The sequence below is a fragment of the Corvus brachyrhynchos genome, unplaced genomic scaffold, assembly GCF_000691975.1.
Source record: "Corvus brachyrhynchos isolate BGI_N302 unplaced genomic scaffold, ASM69197v1 scaffold46, whole genome shotgun sequence".
Lineage (NCBI taxonomy): Eukaryota > Metazoa > Chordata > Aves > Passeriformes > Corvidae > Corvus > Corvus brachyrhynchos.
Window position 1 is genome coordinate 3371790 of NW_008238838.1, and position 14592 is coordinate 3386381.

Sequence of the window (14592 nt, forward strand, 5' to 3'; positions counted from 1 at the left end):
ATGGATTGTAGATTTGGGCAAATGAGGAGTTTCAAAGCTGAGACTCTCTCCAGGAGAGGGCAGCTGGGGAGCTGATGGGACCAAGCCATGGATGTTCTAATCAGCTGCTGGTGGCAGGAGGCCCAGCTGGCATCTCCAGAGTGATCTTGGGCATGAGCTGCTTGTCTCTCCATCCAGGAGAATCCCTGTGGAATGTGCCTACTCATGCTTTATTTTTTGGGGATTTTTCCTGTTTGACCCTTTGGCTGGTGAGCAGTTTCAAGTTCTGAGCCAGGCTTCAGCTTGGTGTTTGAAAAATATTGATATAAAAGGGCAAACCTAAAGTTTTCCCCTTGTTTTTACAGCCTGGCTGTGTGCACAGAATTATGAAAAGTCTAAACCTATCTTCTGACAGGCTGACTTGCATCTTTGAACAACTGAGCTGAATTTGAGACAAGTGAAACCAGCTTTGATGCAGGAGGTCCAGGACTGGCAGTCAGCCTGATTTATTGATATTATTGTTCAGGAGGTTTGGTTATTTTATATTAAAAGTATGGACTGTCCTTGAATCATTTCAATCTGGTTAATGTGCCTCAGCCTAGGGAGGATTAAAAGTTCCCTGTCCTGATGTTGCATGTAACCAGATTGTCCCAAACCAGGATGACTTTCCCTGCACAGAACGGGCACATTTTGTGCAGTTTTTCTCCTTGTTTTCCCTGTCAGACCAGTGATTGATGACCATCCCTGTTCAAGCCTGGGTTTCCTAGGGCTCACAGCTGCAGTTGTGGGTCAGAGGACTCCAACCTGGCCTAAATAATTGCTGATTGAACTGGCCAAGCTCTGTCTCAATTCTAAAAACAGGCTCTGGTTCTGAAGAACTGGGTTCCAGGTGGGTTTTTTTAACAAATTCTGTAATAAATAAAGCATTTGTGCCCTTTGGGGATGTGAGATGTTGCTGTGAGAGGGTACAGACCTGGAACGGCAGCAGCAAGGCATTGATTTGCATACAGAAGGCAAATCCTTTACACAGTGCAGATAATGCACATTGTAAAACAGTTACAATAACATTCACTGCAGCCATGAAAACAATTTTACAGCAGATTAAACACACTTAGAAAAAGGGGAAAGATGAGTGAGAAGGCAATGCTGACACTAAATTAGACTTGAGTCAGCAGCAGTGAGAGAACAGAGGAGGAAATGAGAAAATATTCCAACTGTCCTGCTGCATTTTTTTTTTTCCCCAGGCCAACTCCATTCTGTGCTCACCTGTTTGGCTGAATTGGGAAGCTTTGGTGCTCTCTGAGATCATGGTAATTAGTGGAAAATCTAGAACTGAGGTGAGCATTAACTGGAATAGTGCTCAGAGTCAGTGACATGGTTCTGGACAAAGAGTGGTTTAGTGGGTTTGGTCTTTCTTCTTTGTCATGTCAAACAACCTGTGAGTGCTTGAGAGTGTTGGGGTCGTGTTCCAGTGGGTCACTGAGACAGCTTGTCAGCACTGTGTGATGTATTTGAGGTGCATTATCAAGGCTGTGCTTCCTCTGCACGGTTTGGGATGTCTGTCAGGTGAATTGTTCGTGTGAGGCACAGAAGCTCAGGCAAATGCTGAGTTTTGGTCCACACAAGGTCTTGGAAAAACGAGTTTTATGCCATTGTAAACCTGTAGGGGGTTATAAACCACAAATTCTGGATTTCTGGATGATCCTTTAAATGCTGGATTTTGCCTCCAGGCTCTGGATCACACAGGCAGAGGGGTCCTACGATGCAGAGGAGCTTGGAGGTGCTGGAGGCTTGGCACTGCTGAAGGTTCTGATTAAACCTGGGAGGTCAAACACATTTGCTGCAGCTGCTTGGCTGTGTCTATAGAATTTTCATTAATGAGCCGTTGCTTCTTGACTTTACATGTGTGTGCTGGTTGATTATGCAGGATTATCTTCCTGCAGCACACAGACACCTGCTAAAGGGGGACTAATCTTGTTAGGAGCCAAATCTCATCTGATCGTTAAACATGGTGTGCTTACAACCCACTTGTCAGCTCTGCTTAATTCAGCGTGCAGGGCTCTGTCACAACGGGTATTGATTCATTGGGATTGCTTGGCATCTTTGGAGATAATCATCTTGGTGTCTGACGAGCTGCTGGGCCCTTTCAGAAGCAGAGCTGGTCATAAATGTCACAGGCTGTGGTGTCTGGGTGACTTTGTGTGGTGTCCTGGCTCTCGTGAGCCTTCCTGGGCTGCTGCTTCCTGCTCAGGGGGTTTAGGACAGCCCTGCTGGGGTTCAGACTTAGTGTGGGTGACAGTGAACGGGGGTTCTTGGCTGGTTTGTGTCCCACAGCTCTGTGGGATGAGGGTCTGGATGGTGTTACAGCAAATTAGTGTCTGCTGGCTGTGAAACATCTGTCTGAAGTGATGTGTTTCGTTTAGAGCTGTGTTGAAGTGGTGTGGGGCTGTGGAGGAAGGTGTTCCACAGGGGAAAACACCTGGGAGGGGCCAGGCTGGATGGCACCTGGAGCAACCTGGGCCAGGGGAAGCTGTCCCTGGAGTGAGCTGGGCTTTAGGGTCCTTCCAGCCCAAACCATCCTGGGCTTTCTGAGGGGGACGTGGAGGCTGTGGGATGGGGGAGAGCGAGGCTGGTGCAGAGTGAGGGTGAGCACATGCTGTGGGGGCTGCTCACCTGAGCCAGGTGAGGGTGGGATGTTCCTTGGAAGCTTGGGATGTCTCCGAGTTCAGGAGCTCCCTGGGGTCCTGCTGATAACAAAGGAAAGGTTGCTGTGATACCCCTCTATCAGTATCTCCAGTCAGCTCCATTCACTGCTTAAGGTGCCTGTTCTGGTCTTTGCAAATTAGCCCTTTTTGGTTAAAAATGAACCATTTCTATACCTTTTCAACCTTTAATGCCTGTCCAGAGACTGCTGCCCCTGTAGCTCTAAGACACTGCTCTGTGAAAGGAATTCTTGGGAGGTTTGGGTATTTAAATGCTGCCAAAAACTCCCAAAGGGAGGCCAGGATATGGGAAAATGCCTGTGGAAAACCTTCTTGGGGAACACTGCTTGTGATTCGAGTGAATGCCAAAGGCCAGAAGGTTCTCTGAGACACTGAAGGTGCCTCCCTTGGGGATGTGGAGGGATGTACTCCCCGTTGTCCCCACGCTGGCTCATATCTGCCCAGAGTACAACTTGTCACTGCTCTTGTGTGACAACTCCTGTCTTTTTATTTGCATGAGTTTATTCTGATGGAAGTTTGCAAAAGTTCTGGCTCCTGAAGGATGAGAGCAGGTTAAATGAAAGTCAAGAAGTGATTCTATCAAGATCACCTGGGATTTTCCATTCTGGCAGATTCATTACTTTCAGAAATGATAACTGATTGTATCTGAAGAGGTGAGGGGAAGAGCGATTTAAATCATGTCCATTACCTGTCAGCAAATAACGCTGCGTGCAGCTGTGAGGAGTGACAGGAGTGCCTCTGACACTGTTGTTGCCTCTCCTATTTGACTTTTCAATGAGAGCTACTATTTGTGTTATTTTTTTCCCCTTTTTACACATATACACCCCATGGAAAATTCAATTATCACGACTGGAGGGAGAGGTACCAGTGGAATGTGTGCAGTGGGTGCTCCTGGATAAGGGAGGAAAGTGGAACAATTCATTACGTATTACATCTTGCAATCACCACAAAACCTGGCCTGATGCAATATTCTGATGTGTTAATCACATTTCTACATGGCAAACAGCTTTCTGGAGTGTTGTTTGCTCTCTGTCTCAATGCAAATATGTATTTTTGATTGGAGGATAATTCCAGGTTTAAGTAACTTCTGCTTCCCTGTTAACAAAAGTCATTGCTGTTAATTAGTCATGGGCAGAGATGAAATATTTATTTGAGGGGGTGGTTTGTTATAATTTCACTTCTTACTGCGTCCTTGTGTAGGTGTTTAGGGCTGAGGCTGGAGGAGAGGTGTAGCTCTTGTAATCTGTAATCAAAGCAGACAAAGCCTGGCTGAAAGAGCCACCAAACCCCCATGGAATTCCCAGTGGAATGTGTTTGTCAGACTGTCCAGCAGTCCGTGCCTTGGCTCGGGGTTGGTAACAGGAAGTTCAGTGCCTGCAACCAGTTGTTCAGCTGGGGAGTGTCCATGGTGTCACAGCAGAGGCCACTTGACTTCTCTGTGGTTTATTTGCTTCTCCGATATGCTCTCCTGGTCCCTGTCCAGCCTCGCTGGTCACCTCGATTCTCCAGGTTTTAGGAATTTAATTGGTGTGGGATTAGACTGTTAATTTTTCACCCACTGCACGTGCACACAGCTCTATGCAGGACGTGGTGAAAGCCCTTCCTGGCCTGAGTGGAGTCCCCAGGAGCACAAATTCCATCCTGAGCCCTGCATGCCATCCTGAAAATTCCATCCTGAACCCTGCCTGCCATCCTGAAAATTCCATCCTGAAACCTGACTGTTCTAAAAATTCCATCCTGAAACCTCACTGCCATCCTGAAAATTCCATCCTTAACCCTGCCTGCCATCCTGCAGGACTGCTGGGACCTACCTTGGAGCTGATAAATCCCATTTTTCCATCTGTTCCAGCTCCTGTGTATGAAACCTGCCTCCCTGCTCTCTCCCAAGTTAAATTCCTGCGGTGGTGCTGTGAGGCTCATTAAGAAGTAGGGCTTGGAATGTGTTCCAAGACTTTTATGGGAACGGTTCTCAGCAGTGGAGAGAGGTCGTATTTTGGTTGATTTCCTTGTGAAATAAAATGCAGAGTATCTTGTGCTCGGTATTTTGGGGGTGTAAAACTTGTTTACAATGTGTGAAGCTTATGTGCAGTTTTTCTTTTAGGGTTTTTTGGGCTGAATATCAATAGAGAAATAGCTTTCAGTTGTAGGTAGTGTAGTGAAAACACTGTTAAATTTTTGAACAGGGACAATTTTTTGCAGATGCTAAAGAAAAAAAAAAAAGAAAATCCTGCAGGGTTCTATTTTCTGCCAGCCTAAAAATGCCCAAAACTTGGGGTAGAGATTCTCGCAGTGCAGCTGAGCAGAATTTTTCACCTCAGTCACAGCAGTCCTGTATAAAATGAACCCCCTGGCAAATTGGAACTCCCACTGGATTTAAATACCTGGCAGCTGTTTAATTAAATGGGATTTCTGGGAACATGACAGGTGCACATTGGTGAAATTGGAGACCCATGTGAAGCGTTACAGATTTGTAAAACTCCTACAAAGTAGAACCACTGACAGACACGGCAGCAACAGGTAGGACAAAGTTTGGCTGGTGAGGTTTGTAGGAGCATTTTGGCTCGTTTCTTGTGGGTTGGATGATCCTTGGCAGGAGGGAGCAGGGAATTCTAAACCAAAGGCTCCTCTGTAGCTCCTGGGCTGCTTCCCTGGGAGCAGAGTCGCTGTCACTGCTCCTCTTTTGCTCCATGTAAGAAAACTCTCCTGCTGTGGCAGGTGTGTGGATAACTCTGCCCTGGGCTGAGCAGTGGGAAGCGTTTCCTGAGGGGGAAGGGGCTCCATCTGTTCAGGAGAGCTGTGCTGAGCGCTGTCATCCTAATTACAGAGGCAGCTCCCTCCCCTTCCCTGCGTGGAAAACAAAAGCACCTCTCTCCTCACTCCGTGATCCATTAACGGAGCTGGGGAGGGACAGGGACAAGGAGGGGCCTTTTCCAAGTGCAAGGTAGAAAGGGGATCTCCTGCTTTGCATGGCAGTGCTGAGACCCTCGAGGGGACACTCTGACTTCCTGGGGAAGGTCCCATCAGCATTTTTAACTCGAGATGCTGAAACTTTAGCATCTGAAAAGCTGGAGAGTATTCCATGGGCTTGCAAACCAGGGAATCCTGGGTCCTGTAGTGACAAGGAGAGGGTGCTGCAGGAGCTTGTTCCTGTGGACTCCTTAAATTGCGTTTGATGTTCAGTGGCCACGTTCAGCAGCTTTATCCAAAGCAAGCTGACACACAGAGTGTGATTTACTATTAAATATTTAATCCCACTCCCCTGCTTTGGATGCCATTGGCACAATGTGGGATAAGGAGAGAGCGGTGGCACAGGAGGAACAGATAAAAGCAGCTCTTCTCATACCCTTGGGGGGATTTTCCAACCACAGCTGTTGAGCCCCCAGAAGTTTTCTGACAAGAGCTTTGCACTTGTTCTCTTGTAGCCGGCATTTACAGTCTTGTTTCATGTGGAAACCTAAAAAACATTTGAAGGCATTGCCTAAGTTCCCTTGCAAAGCAAGATTCCAGAGTAGGATTTCCCAATCCAGAGGTAAAAATGGCACGATAGACACGAAATGGCTGCTGAGAAGGTGGTGGCTGAGCTGAGGAAGGTGTTTCCATGCTCTTTGGCCTCTCAGGTGGCTGCTGCTGTGTTGTGCTGGAGGATGATGCTGTGTCTGGGGACAAAGTGTGTCCCGTGCACACCTCCACAGCAGGTGCACTCAGACTTGCAGGGAACACGAATTTTTAGCTATGTCTGGTGTATATTTATGGCCAGATCTGGTGTGGTGACAGTTGTGAAAGTGGGTTTTGTGTCAGTGTCGGGTTACAGCCAGGAGAAAAAGTGTTTGTGCTGAGTGCAAGAGCTGCCACCTCCAGAGCAGAAAGCAGGGCAGGTGACGGGGCTGCCTCTCCTGAGGCTCTGCTGAAATGCAGATTATTGTCCTCTCTGGCCAGTAGATCTTTCTGCAGCAACGAGAGCTTTCCAAGTCCCCCACTGAAGGCACTGATCCAGGGTAAGGCTGAGCTCGGGAGATCTCGGGCAGTGCTGGGGCATGAAAAAGGCAGCTCTGATGTGCAGTGTTGGTACTGCTGCCTTTAAACTCCACCTGCAATGGAAACAGGGGTTTCGAGGGAAGGTTGGTTTTGAAATACTAATTAGTGCTGGCTATTGAAGGGAAATGAGCAGGGTGGGTGTGTGCACCTGCTCCGGGGAGTAAGGAGGGGGAAAGAAGGGAATAATTGGGAAGGAGGAGCGGGAAACCAACAGACTTCTTCTGATTTAGTAACTCTGAAGTTCAGTTCTCTGGCTGGGACTTTCCCTGTGGAGTTTTGATTGTCTCTGCAGTGTTTAGCCCCAGCTTTTCCGATGAAGTGATGAGAAATAAGAATATTTGAGGCTATGTGTGTTTCTATCTAGACAAATAACAGTAATAAACCGCAGAACACGCCTGTCTTTATCCTTTCTGATGTTTTGAAGGATAATTAAGTGCAAAGGTACCAAGATGCCAAATATCACAAAACTGAGGCTGGAATTTTGGGTTAAGGGGTACAGAAGAAGGCAGTTTATGCATGGAAAAGGAGAAATGATCATCCTCTGACCACATATGGCTGGAAAACAGCTCTCCCCTCAATATAGCAGAGCTTTGTGGAAGTTCGTGAACCCGAGATGTCTGGCAGGGCTGAGGGGGATTTATTTATGTGCAATTTTATTTTCAGACTTCTTTTGGCTGTTTTGACACCTCCTGGCAATTTTCCTAAGTGCTTAAACTGCACATTACAGTGAGGAATGGTTCTAAGCAGCTCCACGTTGAAATTGGCTAAGGCTTATTTACTGTTTGACTCCTGGCTCTGACAGCGTTTATTTCTCCCAACGATTTTTGCTAAATGAGTTATTTTTCAGTTAGATTGAGCAGGTTCCCACACTTGCATCTCCTTTCCCATTTGCATTTCCTTTCTTTCCTGGCGCTGCCAATCACGGAGCTCCCTGGGTAAAATGATGATTGCAGAAGCCAAATGTTGCCTGATGTGCTTTGTGCAGCAGCAGGGGCAGGAAAGCAAAGGAGGCTGAGGAGAACCTTGAAGCTTTTAGCTCTTGACTGACACAGGCAGCTGGATGAGAACAACAACTTTATTTCACTGTACTCCTTGTTTTCTAACGAGGATGTATTGATGAAGCAGAGGAGAGAGACACAAGCCCAGTAATGGTATTTCTACAAAGAGGTTTTGGGTTGCCTTGATTAAGAGCTCTGAAGGGCTTTGAGATCCTTATTTCCCATATCCACAGTGTCCATGAGAAAAGTGGAGCAGACAGAGATGCTTAAACCTCATTTGAAGGGCAGGATTTAATGGCCATGGGGAGATGGAAGTTACTTCGGGATGATTCTCCTGTGGGACTTTAAAAAACGCCTGCCCTGAGCTGTTCTTGCCTTGGATGGGAACAGAGCAGAGGGAGCTGGGCCTGTTTCTATCCTTGATTTCGATTTTTGCTGCTTTTGGAGCTCTGAGCTAAATTCCTTACAAAGCATTCAAATAGGGGGGGAGATGAAAAAAACACAGATAATCTACAGTGGCCTTCGGTTTGTCTGCCAGCATTCAGGAATTGCTCTTGTGAGGAAGAGAAGGAAGAAACTGGTGCTGAAATTAAGAATCTTCAATTCGTGGGCAATATTTTTGGTCTCTTTCTCCCTTGACTTTGGCTGTTGGATGAGAAATCACTTTGGTTCTCTAGGTTTTGTGTCTGTCTCTTGTTTACCTGACATTTTTTTTGTTGTGGTGAGTTTGTGCCACAGAGTTGCTGTAATTTGGATCCCACAATGCTGATGAAGCTACAACTGTAGAATTTGTTTGTCTTTGCCAAAAAGAATTTATCTTTATTTATATTTGTGCCTGTCAATTGAAATACAGCTGAAAAAACAGAGGATTTTGGGGCTGTTTCATCATTTGTGCTACAGCTGTGACTCTAAAGGAGGTGTTGCCTCTTTAAGCCTGCTGTGCTTAGCAGAAGAATATTCCAAGTTTTGAATGCTGGTAAAACTCCGTTGGTAATTGGAAGTTTGCTTCCAAACAATCAATAACAAATGTCATAAAGTACCAATCTATTCAGGAAATTAATTGGAGATACTTAGGAGGAATTAATAATGAATGTTCAAGTGATAGTTCCTTTTTAACCTTGCAACATTATCAAGACAAAGTAAACATCAGAGGAATTATAGTAAAGCAGACAAACTGGGGGGAAATTAAGTATGCAAACTAGAGAACTGCATAAATCTCCATGTTATTAATTGGGGGAGAGTTCCTGAAATTATCATCTGGGCTGAATATTAAGTATCATAAATAAAAATGAAACGAAGAGGGAAACGGGAGGAAGCTTTGCAGGCATCCCTCAGAGGATTGCAGCTTTTCCTGGCGGTTGGTAATGAACATGATGGGTATGATACTTTAAATGGATCCTGTTTCCTGTGAATGCAGAAAAGGGAATGATCAAAGCCTGGAATAACCACAGCAAGGAACTTTTGATTAGAAACCTCTCTAATTGCACAGCCATTGTGTTTTACCTCCTACAGCCCCGGGGTTTTCTTGAGGAATTTTAGCTCAGAAGAAAGCAGGTAATTCACCTTCTGGCTGGCTTCTGCAAATGGCTTCAGGACGTGCTCTGAATGTTCTTTGTGCTGAAATTTCAGAAGTGTTGCAGGTACCTAAAGCACTTGGACAAAATTCTCTGAATAAGAAAACATTTACCAAAGCTTCCAAAACATTTACCAAAGCATCTCCCTGTTTGAGATCATGTGAAGTGTACATTTTACAGAGGATTTCTGCTTCGAAATCACACTAAATAAAAGTCTGGAATATGTTTTGACTGATCCTGGTAAAGCAGCTCAGAGCTGTTCTGTGTAACATTCACAGCTTCCTCTCCTCTGGTAGCATTCAGATATAGGATGCCTTAAACACAAGCTATGTCCTATAACCTTCATATATGCAGCTGTTGTCTTGCCTGATGTCATTGGGTACCCTGGAAATATGTGAGAACACAGTTTAATAGCTGCTAAAACTCCCAAGATTGAGAGTTTAGCTGAATGGCTCCAAAATGAGCCATAAAATTGCTGGCAGTTGTTACTGCAGTGAAGTTGTTCGGGACCTTCATCAGCCCGACTGAGGAGTTGGCTGAAAAGCCACCAGTGGCAGCTTAGGAACTGTTTCTGCACCTCCTCTTCATATATCTCTTCCCTTTCTCCCTCTTTAAGGCACAAAAATGTTTGCTGAAATGCCCAAGGACTTGGATTTATTTCTGAGCCATCGTTTTGTGATGAAGCCGCATTATTCATGAGGCAGCACGTCCCAATTTATCATTTCCAAACAACATTCTGCAGATGCACTCTGTGGGGTGTCCAATAACACCACTCCCGTGCTCAGAATTATTTCCAGCTGGTAAAAGCCTGAAATTGGCACTACCTTAACTCATGAGTGGTGTAGTTAGGTGAGGGTTTAGTCTTAGCTCTGAAAATTCAACAGGAGGGATCTTTTGTGCTTAAAATCAGAGTGGAGGTTTTCAGGACTGGTCTGAACGTGTATTTGCCCTGAAATAAGGAGCTGTTTTCTGCTTGAACATCACCCTGCAAATGCCTGATGTCTGTGGTGCCTCACAACTGCTATTAAATCTCCACACAATATGCATTTTGTTCTCCTTTTCCAGTTAAGATTGAAGCATCGCTTTCATTCTTCCCAAGCAGTTACTGAAGAACTGAACTTGCCAAATGTATGGCTCAAACTGTTTAGGGACATCTTTCTGGCTTTATGCATTTCCCTGGGAAAAAGAATTGCTTTTGTGAGAAGTATTATAATTGATTAGACAGGAAATTAATGTGGGGATATGTCATCGTAAGTGTGATGAAATTTCTGCTGTCGCACTTTCCATTATGAGCTTGAAAAATGAGGGTGTTGGGGTATTGAGGGAAGTGACACCAGGGAGGGTGGGGATGGAGATGGGAGAGAATCCAGGAGGGACCCTCTGCTCAGCATCACTCAGATGTGAACCTGCTCCCCCCCTTCTGTCCTTTCCCACTGCTGTCACACTTCCCTTGGACACAGCCCCTCATTTTCTCCCACTGTAACGAGAAAGAAGGGAAATAACTCAGCAGGTTATTGGCTAAATCTCGCCTCTTCCTTCGCATTTAAAAGCTGTGTCACAACCCTGGTTTGGTTCTGCTTTGCTGTTAATAGCTCAGAGAGGATATTGTGCTTATTTCTTCATCTGCTCAGGGAAGCCAGACAGCTTTGGGGTGGCATTCAAAGTTCAGGTTAAAAAGGGTGAAGTTTCTAACTGAGCACCTTGCTGGACAATGACTCCTCCTGAAAGCAAACGCCAGGCAGTGTCAATGGAAAGAAGTTGGAATGCCCTTAAAAAAATCCCCAAGCTTTCCCCCATGGCTTCAGAATGAGCTATAAAACGTAGCTGCAAAGATGGCCCTGTGGAATCTTCATTTTGGTCTCAATTCCAGCCATTAGACACAATGAGAAGGTGATGCAGCAGGAGTTGAGCTCTGATAGTGCTGCCAACACCTTGGAGAAGGCACCTCTTAATTTTCCTTTAAGGCCATGGACCTGGAGCCTTCCTGAGGGGGCGGAGGAGTGGATATTCCTTCAGAACAAAAGCTTCTGGAGTTGAAATATAAGAGGTAAAATGTTAATTTTACTATGGCTTTGTGAACTGAACGTTGGAAGCTCAGGTGCTCTCTCTTCACATGCCCTAATTTTTGCCCAGTGGCAGGAAAAGTAGTTGAATGGTTTTTGGTTTGGTTGTTTTCTTTTTTTTTCAACAGGGATAATTTTCTACAGCTCAAAGAACTGGGTAATTAACAATTTCAAGATTGTGCCTGAGCACCTGATACTTCTCTGCTGCACAGTCAGAACTGTACAGCTGCAACTCTTAACAGTTCCTTTGGTTTTCCCCAAGAAAATCTGTTTACATCGGAGGAAATTATTTCCTTACATGTTTTTCTAAGTGATGAGATCCCCTGCTACCATTTTGGGGATAATTGGCTTCTCCCGTGACTCCTTTGACACTGAGTGGTTATGGCAAGGCTGAACCTTTCTGTCTCAGCTCCAAAAGTGCTGTTTCCTGCGTGCTTTATTTGCCTAATAGCCTTTTTTACTCTTGAACTTAGTGGAGATGTTGAATGTCTGCTGATCCCTTCAGAGCCCAGCTCGTTTGAGATCTGGCCTCTGGTTTGTGCTGGGTCTGAAGGTAGTTTTTAATACAAAGTCTTTTAATACAAAGCTTTTGGCTTTTTCCTACTAAAAATTGAAACATCATCCAAAGAAGCACAAAAACACCTCAGGGAAATATGACTGAGAGATGGGAGACTCGAGGCTTCGAAATAGTTGCATTTCCTTTAATTTTTCTGGATTTGTAGCCTGCTGTGGGGTTTCTGCCAGGGACTCACATTTCAGGTAAAGCTGCTCTGAAAAAAGTGGCATCATAGAAGGTCAGAGGTTGGAGTTCAGACTGTGGCACACCTGCAGAAGGGACCAAAATCCACTGGTGTGAGGCTGAGGCAGAGATGTCAGCCTGACTTCATCCTGAATTCTTGCTGTGAGCGGATGTTGGACCTGGGGGTGAGGCTCAGATCTCCAAAAACCTGAGCACTAATTCACTCCCCACTGAGGGTGATCGTGTGCTCGACTCCAGACTCTGCTCCACCCCATTTTTCCCCTGGGGACACTCACAGATTTGTGTAGAACTGCTCCTGACTCGAGCTCTGCAGTGGAGAGATGCAACATAAAGCAGATAACTCTCGAGTGCTCCCTTCCTGCTGCAGTCTCCATGGCACTGGAATGCCCCTGTGCAACAGAAAGCAAAAATCCTTCTGTTCTCAGAGCCTTTTCCCCAAGCTGTTCTCCCAGTCCCTTTGCTGCAGGTGTTGGCCTGTGTAATCCATCCTTGGCAGGGGTGAAAGAAGGGGACAAAACCATTTTAAGTGCTCCACACGCTGCCTCTGCTCCCCTGTGACCCAGCAGCAGCACCTTCATGTGTCTGCAGAGACAGAGATGACCCAGGGCTTGTTAATTAATATCCCTGCTTGATCCCAGCCCGTGGCAGGTCGGATAGGCTGGAAAATCAGACCCAAAGTGCTGCCTGTCTAATGAACTCTTTAAAATGAGCACCAATTAAAGCATTAAGCTCTTCTTGCGAACGTTTTTTGGTGGTGGTTGTTAAATTGAAGGTTGCAACGAAAGCAGAGCCATTAGCAGGGCTTTGTCATTGCTCCTGAAAAGGATGAGGGGGAAAGATGGGCTGCAGAAGCAGGGAGAGGTGCCACGATTTCACACTGCATTGAAATGCTCAGTGGTAGCCGGAATTGCTTCATAATCCTTTAAAAAAAGAGGAGGGGAAAAAAAGCTCAGTCCTGTGGATACAAAAATGCTGTTAGCAAGAAATTTTCCTGCTTCTTTCTAAGCCCGTGAGATATTTTTCTCCCTCACGGAAGATATCAGCAGAGTTCTATAAGCTATGAACACCTGTGACCTTGCCGAGCTTTGTTTCTGGTACAGTAGGAAAATATTTTGACAGTGGATGTTTTAGGATTTTAGCCAGTCACCCCAAGGGGTGGCCTTTGTCCAATTAGACTATGAAGAAAAAAATCTATAAAAGAGTTTGTAATAGAATTAAATAAATCAATCTTGCTGCACAGTTCCTGCCTGCTGGATCTCTCTCCTCTCCTCCCTACGGCTGCAGGATACAGTAATACACCCCACACCAGGGTAAAAATGTGGGTTTAATGCCTCAGAAACTCTGAATTGCTGACTCTCACCAAAAAAAAAAAGCCATCAAAAAGAGTCCATCGCTGTGGGAAGCAGCTCAGCAGGCACAGAACAACCAAGTACTTGCCAGTGATGAAAGTTCCCCTGATGAGTCTTTCTGCTGCTTTATTGACCTTGCAGGTGGCTGTAGCGTTCACCTGCAGCACAGAGGGAAGAAGGGCTGCTTGTCCTTCGTCCCCAGCTGAGGTGACATCTTTGGATGAGCCATTTCCCTGGCAAGGCTCGGTCCCTGCTGCCCTTGCAGCAAACACAGAAACCTGTGCTGAAAACGCGCTGATTGACGCTCGTCTGATTCACTTGCTTTAGGTGCTGATTTACTCTGATTTTTTATTGCTTTCAGTTGGATTAATATTTCAGAGGGAATGCTGGACAAGGAGGAAGGAGAGAGAAGCTGCCTGGTGGTTTTTAACTTTGGTTGCAGTCAGAATTCTGTGCTGTGGAAAAGAGAATGCAAAGCTCATGTAAGAAACACGATTTTAGAGATTTTCCAGGCACTGTGTAAGCCCTGGTGAGGGGGGTGTGTGTGTGTGTGCTTTGTCCCTGTGTAAATAAATCCATGGCTCCCCTAAATAGCGCCATGTTCCTGTGTTCACATCCAAGAATGTGGAATTTTCAGGAATACTTCACACTCCCTTGGAAAATCAGGCAGCTGAGGCAGTACACACTGCTGGCAGAAAATACTGAGAAAATCTGCTTGTGGTCAAGAGCTCAGGAGTGAGAGTGGGAAGTTGTTCTAACGGGTGGCAGTTAAGCAGGAATTCCTAATTCCAAAACAACTCTTCATTTGTCAATGCTTGGAAAGGCTTGGCAGGGGTGATGCCATGAAGATTTTTTGCCTTTTCTTTTATACCCGTTACACCTTTTTTTTACAACTTCTGTATTCCCAGTGCTTTTTGCCTACATTCTTGGACTTGTTTGTTAAGCTGAGAGACCAAACATTTTAGAAGCTTCGTAGCCAGGGATCAGTGTGTCCCAGAGCCCAAGGTCCTCTCCAGAACACATTCTGTAAACCAAGACAGAACCATCCAGGGGAAGGTTCCTTGGGGAGGGGGGCTCACTTGAGCCTCTCATTGGGGAATCTTTGATAGAT

The 14592-nt window shown here is 45.6% G+C and overlaps 1 protein-coding gene across 2 annotated transcripts in view; it reads left to right on the plus strand.

Annotated features, from left to right (window-relative positions):
• Positions 1 to 6563: 6563 nt before the first annotated feature.
• LOC108447675 (multiple epidermal growth factor-like domains protein 6) overlaps positions 6564 to 14592 on the plus strand; it is a 46281-nt gene continuing 38252 nt past the window's right edge. For both annotated transcript variants that reach the window (XM_017738398.1, XM_017738400.1), the window contains exon 1: positions 6564 to 6697. The gene's annotated coding sequence lies outside the window, so the exon portion shown is untranslated. The remainder of the gene's footprint in view (positions 6698 to 14592) is intronic.